The sequence below is a fragment of the Aphelocoma coerulescens genome, chromosome 13, assembly GCF_041296385.1.
Source record: "Aphelocoma coerulescens isolate FSJ_1873_10779 chromosome 13, UR_Acoe_1.0, whole genome shotgun sequence".
NCBI classification, from domain to species: Eukaryota; Metazoa; Chordata; class Aves; order Passeriformes; family Corvidae; genus Aphelocoma; species Aphelocoma coerulescens.
The window spans coordinates 10,081,161-10,099,014 of NC_091027.1; the positions used below are offsets into that span (position 1 = coordinate 10,081,161).

Here is a 17,854-nt window from a genome sequence, read left to right on the forward strand (position 1 = left end):
TTTAAATTTTAAGAATAATTGTGAAAAACCTGGGTTAGGTAGATGAGAATGAGGATCACTGATGACAATGGGGCTGGATGGCAGCAATGAACTGCTGAAGTGAGTGGCAGACAGTGAAACTGGTTTTAGTTGTGGTGACCTGGGACATCTGAATGGAAAACTGCTGTCTCTGGATGCTTGAGAGGAGAGTAAAAGGAACAAGACCCAAACCAGAGGCTGCTTCACCAAGAGGTACCTGCAGGGACTGGTGCTGCTGAGGAAAAGGAGAAAGGGCTGGCTGCAGCTCTCTCTGTAATCCCCACATTAGCACATCGAACTTCTGCAGAACAGAGCTGGAGGCTTTGGCGGCTCCTGCCTTACACGAACACCCGTTTGAGCCCCATGGCAGGAAGCCCTCCCTGAGTCTTTGCAGTCTGACCAACTCCTCCCCAGTGCCAGAGCCATGCAGGAAGAAAAGGGGAGTGAAATGGAAGCAGCTGCTAGGAAGTGAGACTAAAGGGAAATTGTCAGGATAATGGTGGTGGGATAGAGTGGCCAGATCAGAAACTAAAGGAAAATTATTCCAATGTCTAAAATTGACCCATGTGACTTGGGGTTTATTGGCCACTTCTGATACATCCAGCATCACTCCAGACCCACACCAAAAGATGGGTTTTTTTCTGCACTGTTTTGTTTTTTTTTAATGATTGTTAGAGATTGTTTGTGACAAAGAAGAAAATAATTGAAGAGATGAAGTGGAAAATGAAGCAGGAAAAAGAATATGGGATTAAGAGGGATGCTGAATTTATAAATGTTCACACCAAAATTACTGAAAGAAAAAGGAGGAAAGAACTGAACTTATTTTAAAATTGGAAGTCATCAGGGCAGAGCTTTCTGTTGATGACTGCAGAACACTTCATTTCCAACTTGGAATATAGTTTTATTTATTTTGCAGACATTACTTCTTTCAGGTCTTTACTGATGACTTTCTCAAGACACTCTGACAATGAACCAAGGTGAGCTTGTCAGCATCATGCTTTTCTGTGCTTCACACTGAAAAATGAAAGGAAAGTGAGGACATGTAAAAGCAGAAGAGAGGATTATATTCCTGTATCATTTATGACACCCCCTCTATCCTTGATATTTCCCTCTTGCCAACAGGTTTGTTACTTCCCCCAGCTCAAATGGGTGTGGGGGACCTTGTGCGGAGCACAGCAGGGCTGCTCCTACTGACTTCTCAGTGTTTCTGAAGTGGCTATAAAGAAACCAGATTAAAGCAGCATTAAAAGCTGTGCTACAAATCCTACCATATTAAGCAAGACAATTCTAATAGATGTTTTGGGCTAACTGAACAGAAGGGGTGCCTTGGAGTTGAACTACATGTTTCAACAGTATGTTGTTCTGAAAAGTGTTGTATATGTGCCGACATCCGCTGCTGGCATGTGTGCAGACTGAAGCTTGCCAGCTCCTCCTAATCTGGAAAGAGGAGACATGCAGTGTTAAATACATGTGTCATCACTAGTCTTCCCCCACCCCCCCACCCCAAATTTTATCATTTGGTTGTGCAACACATTTGAACCAAGTCAGCCCATTTAGTTTAGATGAACTGAGGCCAAGTAACTGTACTGGAGCTGACTTCAGAGGCTTGAGAGGAGCTGCTGGTGTAGCTCTTCCATAAGTAAGCGCAAACACTGTGTTGTGCTCCTTATTCTACTCCTTAGACAAAGGCCTTTTGGTAGGGCTGCTGTTGGAGGGAGGGAGAGCCCCTGAGAAAACAAACAAACTGCAGCTCATTGCATCATATGACTTTTGACTCCCATCGTGTTAAATCTTACAGGCAAAACAGGGTCAGGCCTAAGCAGGGCTTACAAAGGGGACTCCAAGGAAACCTATGGTGCAAGGGGTGGTTTTGGTGACTCAGTAGGTGACACGGGTTCTTCTGAGTCAGGATTGAACCTGTGTTCTCGCATGACGTTAGCATACCCGAGCTTAGGATGTGTTTTAGACTGACAGCCTACTACTCGTGCCAGTAGGGGTCCTGGGAGACTTTTGCACTCATACAGAGGGTGATTTTAGTCTCCTGGTTGGAGTCCAGCTGGGTGAATTGTGCTTTGCCCCCCAGTATCTACTTTGTATGGTGTTAGTCATTGCCCCCTTTAAGGCTGTGACCATGGTCCCTACCATGGCCCTGAAGTACCTCTGGAGCTGTGCCACACCTTTAACTTGTCAGGTGGAAGTGAACACCTGGCACCTACAGCATCAGCTGCACAGGATTTAGGGAGGGCTCTCAGAGCTCCCTTCTTTCTCTCTGATGATGGCTACAGCATCAGTGGTGAGTGAGCCCAGTGGTTTAAATGAGCTTGAGTGTTATCCCCAGGGGTTGGACACACTCCCTGGGGCTCTTGGGGTGACTGGAGCTGTCTTGTGTGGCTCTGCACTGCATCACCAGCACTTCACTTGTGTGCTCAGTAGATACCCACAGCTCTCCTCTGTTTAAATGGCTTTTGTGTTCTTTATATCGTTCAATAAGTGGGCTGAAAACAGAAGCCCTGAATACAGTCAGGAATACAGAGGACATCTTGGTGGACCCTGGTCCAGACTTTAGCTCTTAAGACCTTCAGTTTTAGGTTGTATGTGAGTTTATTTCCTTAATTCTGTGGTGAATCTGTTCTGATCCAGAATGATGCAGTAGCATCAGATGAAGGCTATGGAGATGTGGAAGGTGTGCAGTTGCCATAGGCAGTTTGCTAACAAAGAGAAGCTGTGAAAAGTTGGTGATTAGAGAAGAAAGTACAGAAGCAGAAACTTTAGAGGGACAAGAAGAAAAAGTATGTAAAAATGTGATCCCCCATTTTAATGGCTAAACATGAATTATGTTATGAGATGCTTTCATCTTAGTATAGGTTAGCATTCACCAGCTTTTATATTTGTATATAAATATTTTTCTTGAAGTAAAGTCAGCCTAATTGGAAGTAAGAGCTATTCTATGTCGTTTATTTTAATACTCTAATATATTTCCCCTAGTTAATCATTGCTATTTCTAAATATAAATTTCCTTTCCTTTTCTTTCAAGTCACTTAAAATGAAAGGGCCTGCTTTACTCTTTGACCTTCTCTAACAAGCAGACCCTTGAAATGCAGAATTTCCAGAAAACGAGCTGTAGGAACAACAGATGGATTTAGTAAATTACAGCCTGCAGATGAATTGTATGAGGAGTCAGTTTGGGATGGAGGCTTAAAATACACAGAAATTTTCTGTGCTGTAGCTTGTTTCTTGCTGTCAAACACTGCCTGGTAAATGTGTAACTGGTGTGATGTTGGCTTTCTGCACTGATTGATTTATAAAAGCTATTCCGTCCCAAATTACCAGCTCTTTGGGTCTCAGCCTACAACCCTACTCAGCCAGGAGACTCTGTCCTCTAGGTATGTTTTGGTATTTTGCATTTCTTTTATTTGCTAAAGCTATTCTGACAGACTACTTACCCTGATCAGCAGATTCTAAAACTTGTTTGTGGTTTCCCAGGGATTTCATAGACAAATTATTAGTACATGTGTATTTGCAGGACAGATGACTCCTAAATGATAAAAATGTAGTTTATAATCAAAATGCCTTGCTTGTAACAATAATCTTGAGCTAAACATTTGCTTATCTCCTAATATGTTAGTCCTTTTCGGGATTAACAACTCATTTTTCAAAAGCGTGGTCTTGGTTCTGCAGACCATGTTGACATAACTAAATCTTTGTGGGTTCATGAGATGTAATTGTGTGCAAGGACTGCAGGAATGGACGGTCACCTCAATAGGTTTCCTCAATGTGATTTAGCTCTTGCTCTGGGGTGTGAAGCTCCATAATGTATTTGATGCAGAGCAGAAGCAGTAAGTTGTCATTGTGATCAAACACAAAGCTTCTGCGGGGAAGAATAAATTATTTGCATGGGTGTGATGAATGCTTGAAGGGAATTTGATAAGTGGCATGTTGAGCACTGGGAAAATTTCTGAATATGATCCATGTTGTTCTTTGCAGTGTCAGAAACTTAACATAGGCTATCATCCTTAGCTCGGGTTATTGCACAATTTTATTAAAGGTCTTAAAAAATGAATCTAAGATAGAATGGCCATCAATATGAGATCAGGTAGGCTTAGGGGTTTTTGCATAAATAAGGATTTATTTCTATCTACTCTTGTATTCGTAAGATGGTCAATAATTTTCCTTTTACAACAATTTCCTGTGATACGTCTGAGAGTGCAGCCCTTGAAGTCACTTGCATTTAAATCAGTGTGTGACAGACTTCAGTCTGCACTGGGGTTTTTTGCATGTAGCCTATATTTTTCACTATGGGACTCTCAGGAATCCTGTCTACTTGAGCTAAAATATGATTCCCTTTTGTAAGGAAAAGATGCATATGGTAATAATAATCTCATCAACGCTTGGGAAACTCATGCAAAATACCCTCAGTGCTGCTTTCTGCTTGCCCTCTGAAAGCAGGCAATGGTATCAGTGGCTGCAGTTCAGTACTGCCCTGGTCCCACACAAACCCAGTGGCACCCCTCAGGGTGCAGCCCAGCTCCCATCCCCAGGCATGCCCTGACACCCTTGCAAAGGAAATTAGTGCGTGTGGGGGGTGGCTGTGCATGCACACCCCTCCTGGAACGGAGACAGTGTGGGGCCAGGGTATGTACCCAGGGACACAGGTAGAAGGGAGCATCTGCCCAGCCATGTAGATCTGCCTCTAGGGAATCCTCCCATACAAGGGTGTCTGGAACTGTAAATGTTCTGCTTGCAGAGCAGGTCTCAGTGCCGCAGCACTTAATGTGCTGTTAGCATCCAGCAGCCAGGCTGCAAATGCTGTGTTCACAGTTGGTAGTGGTGTTACGAGACTGCAAAATTTTCCCACAACTCACAGATCCAAGCAGGACTGCTTCCATGAGAAACAGTGACACAGTGCAAATTTGAACAATTCCAGTAGAACAGCAACCCTCGCCTGTCTCTATGAGCTTCTTCCAAAGCAAGACCTGTGTACCTTCATCTACGAGAGAAGGTACAATATGTTTGCCTTTTCAGAAGGTCTGTCCCACAAAAGTTATGTGCACTGTAGGTTTCATGGCATTCCTAGAGCTGCTTCGGTGTAAAAGGGCTGCAGTGATGCACAGTAACCCAAATAACTTTTCTGTGGCATGATTAGCTACCACTCTAAGGTTTGCATCTCCATAATATGAGTTGTTGGCACAGAATATTGTTGAGTTGTACAGTCCTTTTCTTGAGCCACTCACAGCAAGGCTATGTAACGGGTCAAGGGCTGAAATGTCCAGCTGGAACTCTACAGAGAACTGCTCAGGAAGGCAGAATGTAATTACCTGTGTTGGAGTCTGGCCAGGTTTCCAAGATTAACACCTTTCATCTTGACATCAAATCTTTAATGACCACATGTGGTAAAGACATTTGTTCAACATCTCATTTGGGAATGTGCCATTGTCACTGTGCCTCTGTTGTCTTGTATTGGTTCAGTATTGGTTTAAAGGAAAAATTGCTCTCAAAGTCCTTCATAGACAGCCACACATTTCCTCTGGAAATTCCTATTTGAGTATAACCAGGACCTACTGGTCTGAGTTTTCCTTCCTCCAAATGATCTAGTCCTCTGTCCTCCTTACAAGCTAATAGAGAACACTGTAATTACCCTTATTTTCAGGCTGCCAAATAAAGTAATTAGAGAAATAGGCATTATGATTTTGGAAAGATACATTAGAGAATGAAGGGGAGTGATGAGAGCATGTTCTCATAGAGCCAACTAAAACACTGCTGAGGAGATTCAATGCTTCTTCTTGGCAATCCAAGCAGACAAAAGAGATTCACAGGGATTTACTCAAACAGAAGGATGGCAAAAATTCTCCTTTCTTCTTCTAAGCATATGACATTTGGAAATCCAGCTAGGGAAATAACTTATGGAGAGACTTTCTTGAGCAGTACCCACCATTTAGAAATGGTGGAATAGTATGAAGCATCTTTCTTAAAGGTATTTGTTGTGATACTTGAGATGGTCTAGCTGAAGCAAAGAATATTGAGTTGCATTTACTTATTAATTAGTCTTGTTTATACTCTGTAAAAGACTTCTCCTTATGACCATTAAACACATTAAAATTTTCATGCTATTAATCTCTGTTTAACTGTAACTTTTGCTTAAAAATAATTTAAAATATCTATATTATGAGGGGTTGATGCACATTGAACAGAAGCACAAAAAGAATGTGTGCACCAAGGGCCAGGGGTCAAGGAGATCAGGAGCACCTCATATTATGCTGAATGAAAACTCTATGCATGCTGTAATTTTTAATGGCTTTGGAGAAATGCCTCTTCCTCAGCAGCAATTTTAATTGCTGAATGAACAACTGGATCCCAGTTTTTGCCCCTCTTATCAATGAACTACATGGTCCTCTCCACATGCCAAGGTGGTGCATAAGGCTTCAGTCTAAGCCTTGGGTTTCTTCCCTTGATTGCACATCCATGAAGCTCTTCACACCCACTGTTCTTTAGGTACTTTGCAGTGAAGATATGTAAGTGTTTTCATTTCACATATTAGAAAAAAGAAGTTTAGATGTTGCTTGTACAAAGTTAGAGAGAAAAGAAAACTTTGTTAGCCTCTCTTTCAATACTGATATTGGATCACACAACTGTAAAGTAAGGGAATTTCCTGAGCTCAGTGTGAACCTTCCTGGGTTCTGTACAAGGTATTTTTGTTCATATGAAGTAGCATTTGAAGTACAATAAAATTCTAACCTGTGAACTGAAGCAAGAATTTAACTTGAGCTAAATTCTCCTCTTCCAAAGGCCATTTTGTCCCAGATTATTGACAGGTATATGTTTATCAGTACAATCTGTGATCTTCAAAACAAATCAGTCCACTTTATGCCTGGCATCTGTCCCACTGGAACATGTATCTGCTATAGTGAGCTCATATGCTCACAGGTGTGAATGCTGTGTCATTTTGCTGTGCCCCTGTTTAACTGTTCCTCTGCACTGTCTGAGGTGGTGCCTCTCCTAAGGGGCTGTAAACCAGCAGGAGTTTGGTGCTTTCTTGTCTAGAGTGTGACCATACACTGTGGCAGTTTCCATAGAAAGAAGTGTTGTAAGCCAAGGCAGAGAAGAGGTTTGTAAAAGCTTTGGTTGTTTTTCCTTGAGGCGTGTACAGCCCATTTGGCCAAAAAGAAGCTACAGCAGCAGCTGTAAGCACTGTGTGCCTCACCTCTTGGGGTGCTGCACCCCTGATCAAAAGGAGCAAAACGATCTCTGTGTTCTGTGCAGGTCTTGCTGTGGATGTCAGTACGGTTCTGTCTTGGTGCATTTTGTAGCAATATACCATATTCTTTAAGAAAATGAGCATGATGACTTTCAAATATTAAGTACAGAAGTGAAAAGAACAGAGACTGTAGCATCCAGACAAGACTGATGATAGGTCACATACAGAGACTACCTGGACCATCTAGAGACTAAATCAAGATCAACTTGTTTATTACAATAGAAATATCTGCGATAAATGTTTTCTTTTCTTGGGGTTAAACAATGCATATCTGAATCCAGAAAAGGTTTGGGATGGGGCCCTTTCCATCTTCCATCAGAATCTGATTATGTGCTTTGTTTCTCATTTTTCTGTCAGTGGCACTTCAGCATTCCAAAATATTGGTATATTTATGGCTTTCTCTAGAAGTAATAGTAAGAGGCATGTGCTCTTCTTCAACTGCTCTTCCTGCTGTCGCTCTGTCTGATCTCATGAATGTGCTTTTGATGCCACGAATAGTTGTGAGGCAAACCTGGAACCACCCCTTGTAGCTCCCCAGCAAAGGGGAAAAGTCTTACAAATGCTTTTTGTTTTAAGGTATTGGAAAGCACAGAGTTTCCCCCAATTATCACTCTTGATGCCACAAGACTCTCACAGTGGGGAGGCAGTGGGAATGCCAAGTCCTATCCCATTCCCCTGCATGTCTTGCCCTACTGACCCATTCTTGCCCCTCTTCCCCTAAGGCACTGAGTGTTTGGGGCATAAAATATCTCTTTGCTCTTTGTCTTAGTGACTGAGGAGACTCCTTCCAGGGCCTGAAAAGGTTAAATGCACAGAATCAAACTGTTTCTCACTGGTTTTGATGCTGTGGGGTTGGCAGGACTGTGGATGCTCACCTGGCCCTGGCTGAGGAGCCAGCTGTCCCTGCAGTGCTGGCTCAGGGGCAGCCGTGCCTCTCCATCCTGCTGCAGGATGAGCCGAGCAAACCTTTCCCCCTCCTCCTGCCCCTGTTGTGCTCAAGTTGGCCTCCTTCCACAGCCAGCCATTGGATCTTCGTGTGGCCATGCCCCGGCAGGCGCTGAGCCTCACTCCCAGCAGCCTCTGCCCAGGCCTCCACTGCTCCAGCATCCTAAATTTTATCCCCATCTATGTGAGAAGCCATAAAGTCCTTGCTCCTGCAGTCCCAAGGCTTGGCTTGCTCTCTATCTCATTAAAAAAGCATAGTAAAAATTCTGTTTTTCATTACTCCAAAGAAAAGCTTGGAAAAAAGGTCCCTGTTGTCTGAACCAGATAGGAGGAGAATGCCTGAGCGTCTTTATCCATTTTGGGACTCTTTTATAATCACATGATTTTTTAAAAATCGACCTCTCTATTATTTAATTTTATGAGCAGTCTGACTAATGACTTTTGTAAACTTGTGTTGGCAGAACTAACAACTGCTTAAATAAAATGAGTAATTGTTTTCATTCATCAGTTGCAAGAGCAATTACAGTTTCAGCGTTCTGCCCCCAAATGGGGGCCGAATCTTCCGGTCATGGATTATTTATACTACCTGTCTCCCTGTTTACATTCTTCAGCCCACTGATGGCTCTATTCAGTGTCCAGGCCCCTTCTTGTAAAATCTGGTTGCTTCAGATTTGGCTAATCCAGGTAACTGCTTCTCCTTTTGATTTCAAGCATGAAATAAGTCATAATGAATTCTTGTAGCTTGTTTTGTTCATTTGGTGGTAAGTGGCTACTAAAATGGTAAGATGTTAAATGTTGAGAGTCCTTCACATAATTTTCTGACATGTAATGTTTTAGGGAAAAAACCCCATTGAGTCACATTGAATGGTTTGGGTTGGAAGGCATCATTAAAGATAATTTTGTTCCAATCCCCAGCCATGGGCAGGGACACCACAGCAAACCCCAGGTTTCCCTGATCAAGCACACCCTGTGAAAGAACCAGAAATAGTTCAATTTGAAAGGGTTAAAGAAAAGACTAATCTGTCACCTGCCTGCTGAACGAGAGCTGTGGGACAGTGAATGAGCTGCTCTGGGAATGGTGCTGGTGATCCCTGGTACCCCGGGCAGGAGTGAAGGATGAGTCTCATTGTCTGGGATTTTGTCGTAGTTGTGTGGTTGGAAATCGTACCAGGATGGAACAGCTCAGCAGGGATTCAAGTCATCTCTCCTCCGAAGGTCCACTTGTGGTCATGTACATGGCCTGGAGCACAGGGAGTGTCCAACCCATGGGAGCAGTGGGAGAGATGTGTAGCAATGGAGTCATATTGCTGTAGGCACCTCTGTCCCTGAATCTTTATTGCTTTTTGTGCCACTTCACTGCAACATGGAAAAGGCACAGGAATTATCTACTTTGGCTCTATCTTAGAGCTGAAATTGAGCCAAAAGCCCAAGAAAAGACAGCTTTACTGGATTCTGCAGTATTCTGGGCACAGATTGAAAGTTTGTAATGTTCTCTTTTCTTTCTAGTGGGAAGAAGTAAAACTGATGCTTTGAAAATCATTGAAGTCTAAATAGCAAATTTCTCATCAAATCCAAATTTCATAGCTTTCTCCTATTTCTGCCACTGCAAACTCCATTTCTGTGTATGACACCTGGAAAGGCACAGTGTTCATTCCTAACCTCCTGATCTGCTTCTTGTCCAGAAAGCAGCTGGTGTTGATAGGAAGTAATTCGTGGGGAGGGGGTGGGGAGGGGAACATGGAATCAAAGTGGTAATCTTGACAGTCTACTTTGTACTTGGCAGATTTCAAAACACTTCCCAAAGTGAAAGTGCCTAATTTTAAATCCTTCAGCCACCCAATGTGCTTGTTAAGAGGAAGGAGGGGAAACATTTGTTTGTGACAGAGCTATTAAATGTAGGATTTGTGTCTTATAAACTGGTAGTGTTGCTTTTCCAGGCTGATTAGAAATGGTGAATAGATTTGGGTCCCATGGCCCTTGAAATGAATGCAAAACTCACTCCACTCCAATAGGAGATGGATAGGGAAAATTGTTCCTATTCCAGTGTCTTCCCCTGTGAGTGTCATAGTAACGTTGTCTTGAATTGCACAAACATTGTAGGCAGGTTTTGAATGCTCTGGAAGCAATCCTTAATGCTAATGGGTAGTAAAGCGATACCAGAGGTATGAATCTCCAAGAATTTAATTTTAAATGGTGTATCTGAAAGCAATGCAATTCTATTACAACATCGCACCTGCTTTGCATATATATATATATTTCTCTTTTCAAGGCTCTCAATATGATTTATGAGCAGCAATTAACTCAACCTTTTAACAACGTGTGACAGGTGTTGCTGAGCCCATTTATGAACTAGGCAAGCTGAGGCACAGAGGTGTCAAGCATAGTTTGGCAGCGATGGTATTGCAAAATGAAGACCAGAACCCAAGAATCCTGAATCACAGCCCCTATTCTGTGAGCTCTCCATTTATTGCTAGGAGAGAAGATCATTAAAATCCACTGGGCTTGTCTGGCAGACTTTATAAACTTATGAGTGCTTTTAAATGCAGTGGGGTTATCGTTATTAAATGATGAATGTAGGAGGGTTTTTACATAATGCTGAAGAAACACATTAAACCATGATGGAATGAGAATCAATATAGGTCATTAGAAATAAGAATTCTGCTGAAACAGATTTTGCCTGTCATTCAGCAATGTTTATATACTGTGCTTGCTTTATGCTGCTCTACCTATGTAATAGAAAAGATTTTTTTAAATGTAAGTGTCAGGTGGCTTTTAGAATATTGTACTTTAGTGCTCACAGACCTTGGGCTTCCTTCCCCTGGTCAGCAGGACTGAGACTCTGTATCATAGCCTGCAGCATCAGGGGAGGTGTGGGCTCTGTGTACTTTATGCTCACAAGATAATCTGGGGTTTCAGATCCCTGCTGGAATACTGGCCTCGGTGCTCTCACTGGCAACTTCATAGGATGGAATAATGCTCCTGACTGGGCAAAGGTGATGGGAAAAAGGTGCTCCAATCAAGGTAAAATTTTCCTCTCCTTAGCAGAGACCACAGCAGTGCACAGACCTTGCAGTGTCCCTTGGGGACCAAGTTCATCCTCAAATGCATCACTACTGAGACAGAGATGGAATTAGAGATGAATATCTACTTCCAGTCATGGTCCTCAGAGGGTCTGAAAAGTTCTAGATCAATAGAAGAGGGGTACTTCAGCTGAAACCTGGTTATAGCACCTGTTTTGGAATAGAAAAAGGGGGTCTGAGCCTCTATTTTTTCAGCTCTGTGTGCAAAAGAAGAAATTTGTAATGTATATTGTAGTTCCTACCTGCAAGTACATTCATATTAGTAATACATTAAGAATTCCAGAAGTTCTACCTTGCTAACTGGGGAAGGATAGAAACATGTGAAAACTTGATAAATGCAGCATGGGGATTTGCCATGTGTTTAACTCTTGGAAAGGGAAATGCTTTATTCACATCTGAAACTCACAGCTAAGTAGTAGTGGAAATAGCACTTTTTTTGTGTTGTATGGAGTTTTCTGCTGTATGGCAGATGATTTAATTAGGGGATTTTTTTTAATGAAAAAGAAAAGTAGAATACAGATGTGGGTAATTGAATATAGATTATCCTGTTTCTGGTTTTAGTGTAAATGCATTTATTATTTGTAAACCTGATTCATTTGTAAAGTCATACACCAAAAAATGGACACACATTCAGAATTATCCATGCCCTTTATGAGTGTGGGCAGTACTTTATAAACTGGTGTCAAAATGTTCCCCAGTAATAGTCTGGGCTACCAGTACATTTATTGCTGTTACTGAATAAATCTTCTATATGTTTATTTTCACATGCAACTGTATTAAACTCTGGGCAGTATTTCACCATTTGCAGATAAGTACTTACAGAGAATCAGGTAAGCCGTTAATATGGCTGAAAATAACCTCAGAAATATAAAACCCATTCCCAAAATCAAAACCAAATGCAAAAAAAGTGGCCTTTTAGGACCCTGTAACCCAGCACAAACATCTCAGCCCATGAGAATGGATGGTCTGATGATCCTTATGTTGCTCTGGACTCTTGATTCAACTCCAAATTGTGCAAAATTGTAAGGCAATCCCTGCCTATTGTTTGTTTGGTGTGTTGGTTGTTTTTTTTTTCCTCTAGCTGAAGGTGCAAAGCAAAATAGGTCTGTGGTCCCGCTCCCATTACAGACTGTGAGAGTTTGCTTACACTGAAGTCACTGACAAAACCCTCAATAGCTTTAATGGGGGCAAGAACAGGCTCACCGTGATTTAATCTAAAGTGTTCAGCTCAAGGCAGAAAGACGGGGGCTCTTTGAAAATGACAACTTGTGGGTTTTGGAGAGGTTATTAACATATTTGTCATGGGGGAAAGAGGGTAAATAAGGAACTTGAAAAGAAAGACAGATATTAATTACGCTTCAGACAACATTGTTGTGTGCTGATGACATGCTGCGGCTCTCCAGACGACTATAATTTGCAAGGGAACCCAACGAGTAGGAGACTTTACAACAAGCTGAGCAATTAGTTCTTCCTGAGTTGCAAGAGTGACATCATGTGTGCAAAACATGCCTTCGCCTTCAGCTAACAACACATACTCATTTATTCTTCCTGTAGGGTCACTGTTGGCTGTGAAGGCCATTAAATCATTCCTCTGATGGATGCGTTAACTTTCGGAGCCAGGTGAATAAGGGTCCCTGAAGTGCAGATGAAGGAACACGTGTCCAAAGCACCAACTATCAACAAAAGCACCCCCAATGTTTGATTTTATGTGCTATAGCTGGCTTACAAAACTCTTGTATTCTTTTAAATACCTTAAGTTATTCTCCATGGTCTTGAAAATTTGTCCCTGTTGTAGGGTCTGACCTGATAAGTGAGTGGGTTTTGGTTGTGTTTTTTTGTTTGGTTGGGTTTTTTTTTTTTTGTTTGGAGGTTTTTTTGGTTTTTTTTTTTTTTTTGGTGGGGTTTTCTTGTATCTGAGATTTGTCAAGACATTGTCGGACAAGCTGAGGCTTGCTTTTATGAGCTCTTTATACAGAGTTCTGGGGAAGAAGCAAGGATTTTATTTGACTAGGAAATTTAATAGAAGTTAAATACTTAAACAGTAATGTTAATATATATCTGGGTATAGATTTCCAGTAGTGTGTGCTTGGTTTCGTAAGCTGGATCACTTAGTGTTTTGCACTGCATGAGTTTATTGAAGAGACTATAAAGATCTATCTGATACTCAATGAGGAGTAAATTATGTCATTGATCTGGAGAGACAATTACATTTATTCTTTAATCAGATACATAGTCCCACTGGAGCCACATAACAACTTACCCACAGTAAACTAAGCTCCTGCTTAAGTGCTTTGTAGAATCAAGATCCAAAAAAACCTAACTTGTGAAGATATTTCAGATCTGCTGTCTGTTAGAAGTGTGATGCAAATTGTCATGTAGGTTTTTTTTTTCCTCTGGATTAATGAAAAAGAAGAATGAGATGTGAACAAGCTTGACTTTAGAGATCCATTTCATGTGTGAAAATCTGTTGTATCTTTTGAAGAAAGCTGTTACTACAAATACAAAATGAGCATTTTACCACTATATTTTTTCTAAATATAGCAGTGGGCACAAAGATTTGGCAGAGCAGATGCAGAACGGGGCTTGGCACAGAGAGCTGAGGAGTTTTGCATCAAATGAGAGAGGGTTTCTCTTACTGTGATGATGTTCTAGACAGGGCTGTGCACATCCTCTTTGCCTTTCCCCAGTATGATAGCATTTGCCCAGTGTTGGTGGCTTTCAGTGCATCTTTATCTGTCCCAGATTTGCCATTTCCCAATGAAGCAGAAGGGAAAGCTCCTCTTTTCAGCAGTAGCCCAGCCAGACCCACGATACCCCTGTGCTGCATTCTTCTGTGGAAGTCCAGGGCAGTGACTTCAGTACAGCAGGATCTTTGGATCTGACCACCCACCCCAAGATTTCAGCAAGTAATCTATATGGTTCTTTTGTTTGTTTCCAGCTCACATGTTTACATAGTCCCCAGAAGCTTCTAAAATTAGAACCTGAGGAAAATAGAAACCTGTTCTCCCAAGCCAGCAGGATGTTTTAATAGGAACTGTTATTGCTATTATTAAGAATAATAATAATCTTATGTTAACCGAAGGCAGGGATGAATCTTGCTGGGCTGTGCCTGAATGTGTGCCATGCCTTTATATCCTTGCAAAGCTGTGGCAAGAAACTATCCCAGAGAAATGGAAAAGCTGATGATGGCTGTTCTGTAACAAGTGATACAAAAGGAAACTGTGCTGTCTTTTAGTGCCTGAGACACTGAAGTTTCCTGGTATTTCTTCTATTTGTGACAGTTCATCCAAGCAGAGAGAGGCAGATCATGTACAGCACTCAATTTAGTTTTCTCCAGTAAAGTTCCTGTTTTGATCACAGCATTGTAGGCAGGCAGACATCTGAGAAGGTGACACTAAAAGCACCAAGAAGAGCTGAAAGAGAGGAAAAGAATTCTGACTTCTGTGAAAAAGTCTGAACCCTGCTCCTCAGCTACAACTGCAGGGACTTTCCTCCTAACTGAACCCTGAGGATCCCTTCATATGAGCCTGTTCAGTTAACTCCTTTATCTGTAGCTGCCAGCATGGCCACAGATGCGATAGGGGAAGCCACTGGTTTTGGTGGTGTGGTCAAAAGAAGGGTGAGGCATGTGTGCAGGAACTGTCTTTTTGGCTACAAGCTCTGCACAGCCTGAAGAATGAACCTCCCACAGAGCCAGAGCCTGCCTGCTTCGTGGGACATTCTGATTGAATTATTCCTCTGGCAATGCACCCCCTGAGCTAAACTTAAATAATATAAAGCTGGTGACAGGCTGGTTTAGGTTTTAAGTGCATGTTTTTGATTAATTTGTTATATTTCAAGAGAAAAAAAAAATGTGTAAACTTGGTCTTTTTAAAATACTACACTGCTTTTCATGAGTTGTGAGTCTACAAAAATTGTATGCCTTTTTTGCCTACCTAATGTACTTTTTCATATATGGAAGAGGCAGAGTTGGGACATTCCACATTTAAATAAATACTCAGCAAAATGGTGTAGAGCAAACGGAGGTTCTGTAAGGATTAGGGTGAAGCTTTAATATGAAAAAAAAAGAAGCACTAAATGCAACTATTAAAACCCATACATTCTTATGCTCTGTTCCCCTGGCCATACTGACACATGGTGTATAGAAGAGGTGAAAGTTCTCTCTTCTACACCCACACATTCATGTGTGCCTGTGCTCATACCCACCAAGCTCCCACATAGCATGTAAGAGAGAACCTATTTAGTGGTTTTAATAAAACTACAGTTTCATAGCTCTAATAATCCATAGTTGGGAAAATACATGCTTTCTTCCTTCATCTTTAGACTTATTTGAGAGATTTTTGTTTTGGGGTTTTACTGGGTGACTTTTCCAATGAACTGATTTAAAATCATTTCATTTCTTCGAAGACAGTAGTGGCTACCATAGAAATACGTCTGCTGCAAAACAAGGAATAATTAGTTTATGTGTTCCTTTGTGTCCCTTAATTTCTTCCATTCAGGATTTTTAAGCATATAATTATAGGGATTATTCAGCTTCATGATTTTTTTCCCCCCTCTATAAATTCATTTAAAGACAAAACTCTGATGTTTGTAGAGCATAAATAATAATGATTATATGTGGTAATTAGTCCAACCCGTTTGTCCACATAGCAGAAACAATGTGTTTTCTGTCAGAGGCTGCAATGCTGACTAGTGGCCACTCTGAGCTTCCACTGTGGCATCTTCAGTTATCTGTCTCATCCCTTACTGCTACTCAACCAATGACCCTTAAAAGTTAGAAATGGGACTTTTGAGAGCCCTGCAGGACACTTTCTCGTGCCGTTCAAGTTCTGGAACGGGCTAAATTTGACAAGAAAGGCATCAGCAGGCTCCAGAGGTCTCTAAGGTTGGGTGACAATTGAGCAAGGATGGGAGTATTGCGACACTGGGGTTAAAGGTTGTTATTTAATACCTCTGCCCTGGCTGGATTTGCCGAGTAGGCAAAGTTCTGCCTCTGTGGAAGGGCTGAAACTTGTAGGACTTCTCCAGCAACGATTGTGATGGATCAGGCTTTTTGCAAAATGGCAGCTTTCCCTGAACACAGGGAAGGGTGCTGGAGCCCTTCAGAGTAGTTCAGATTAAATCACCTTGCAACTATTGTCCCGTGAGAGAGATGTTTTTTTTTTCTCTAAAGGTCCAAGATGAATAAACAGGAATAAGAAAGAGTCTTGTCATAGACTTTTTCCTTTTCTCCAGTCCAATCTGTCTGGAAACATTCCAGACAAGGGAAAAGCATCAGGAGCAGGGGTTATGCACAGCCTTTTGTTGCCCACAACCTGCTGCTTGGGAGCCAGGATGCTGTTTATGGATGGAATAGGTATGGCCCTATGCTCCTGAAATCCTGAACCTGGGGAGAGGCAAGGCCCTATGCTCCTGCAATTCTGAGCCGGGGGAGAGAGGTATGGCCCTATGGTCCTGAAATCCTGAACCATGTCGTAACTCTGAACTCTTCTTTGGAAAAGAGGAGAATACTGCCACTACCTGTTCTGGTAAGTATATTCCAGTGAATCTCCTGGATCAAACCTTTAAGGAAAAATAATAACCAATGTCACGTGGCTTTCAAGGGCTCTGGTCCCAGCTAGGTTAGAATCATGGAACGGTTTGGGTTGGATGGGACCTTAAAGCTGGGACCTTAAAGGGACACCTTCCACTAGACCAGGCTGTTCTAAGCCCCGTCCAGGCTGTCCTTGAGCCCCTCCTGGCACGGGGCAGCCGCAGTTTCTCCGCACAAGGCGGCGATCCCGCCGATCCCGGCGATCCGGCTGTCCCGGCCGCCCGGGGCCGGACCCGCGCGTTCGCTCCGCGGGCGGCCCGGCCCCTCCCGGCACCGCCCTCTGGCGGCCGCGGGCGGGCGCTGCGGGCACGGGGAGCTCCGGGCCGCGCCTTCCCTGCGGGGCGGTGCTGCCGCTCGTCGCGGCCTGTCCCGCGCGGGTTGGACTCGGAGGGGTGTCGGCTTGCTGGGCAGGGCTCGGGGCTCCAGCGGGTGCTCAGAGTGACCACTAGTCTAGCATAAGACTCTTATTCCTGTTTATTCGTCTCGGAGCTTTGAAGAAAGAACATCTCTCTCAAGAGTCAATAGTTGCAAAGTGGTTTAACCTCTGAACTAGGGAGCCATCCCTGCTCAAGGGGCAAAGCTCAAGTCCCTGGTTCTGACGCTGCTTTCAACGAGTTCTGATCTTGTACAAACCTAATTCACACCTTGACATAATCTCTGATAGTCAGAACATAATTTCCAGTGCTTTTTTTTTTTTTTTTTTTTTAATGCTTTTCATAGATGAACTGTCAGCTTTAGTTTATTGAAATATAAAATTAACTTCCTAATGCAAGGATGGCTTTTGGTAATAGAATATAATAACCAGGAATGGACACTCAGGATAGAGCATTCCACTTAATGCAATTCTTGCACAATTATGAGTTGCTTACCTTAAGAATTATTCAGAGGAGTAATAAAAAAAAAAAAAAGTAAGAAAATTCTAGTTAATAACCTGGACAAAACAATTATCCTTCTAAGAGTCTTTAT

The 17,854-nt window shown here is 42.3% G+C and overlaps 1 long non-coding RNA gene across 4 annotated transcripts in view; it reads left to right on the plus strand.

Moving 5' to 3' along the window:
• Positions 1–2,719: 2,719 nt before the first annotated feature.
• Positions 2,720–17,854, plus strand: part of LOC138117963 (uncharacterized) — a 52,312-nt gene continuing 37,177 nt past the window's right edge. For 2 of the 4 annotated variants that reach the window (XR_011154926.1, XR_011154928.1), the window contains exons 1-3: positions 2,730–2,807; positions 3,349–3,401; positions 11,132–11,236. This is a non-coding gene — a long non-coding RNA (uncharacterized lncRNA). Of the gene's footprint in view, positions 2,808–3,348; positions 3,402–11,131; positions 11,237–17,854 lie in introns of all 4 variants that reach the window. The other 2 variants (XR_011154927.1, XR_011154925.1) reach the window with 2 other exon arrangements.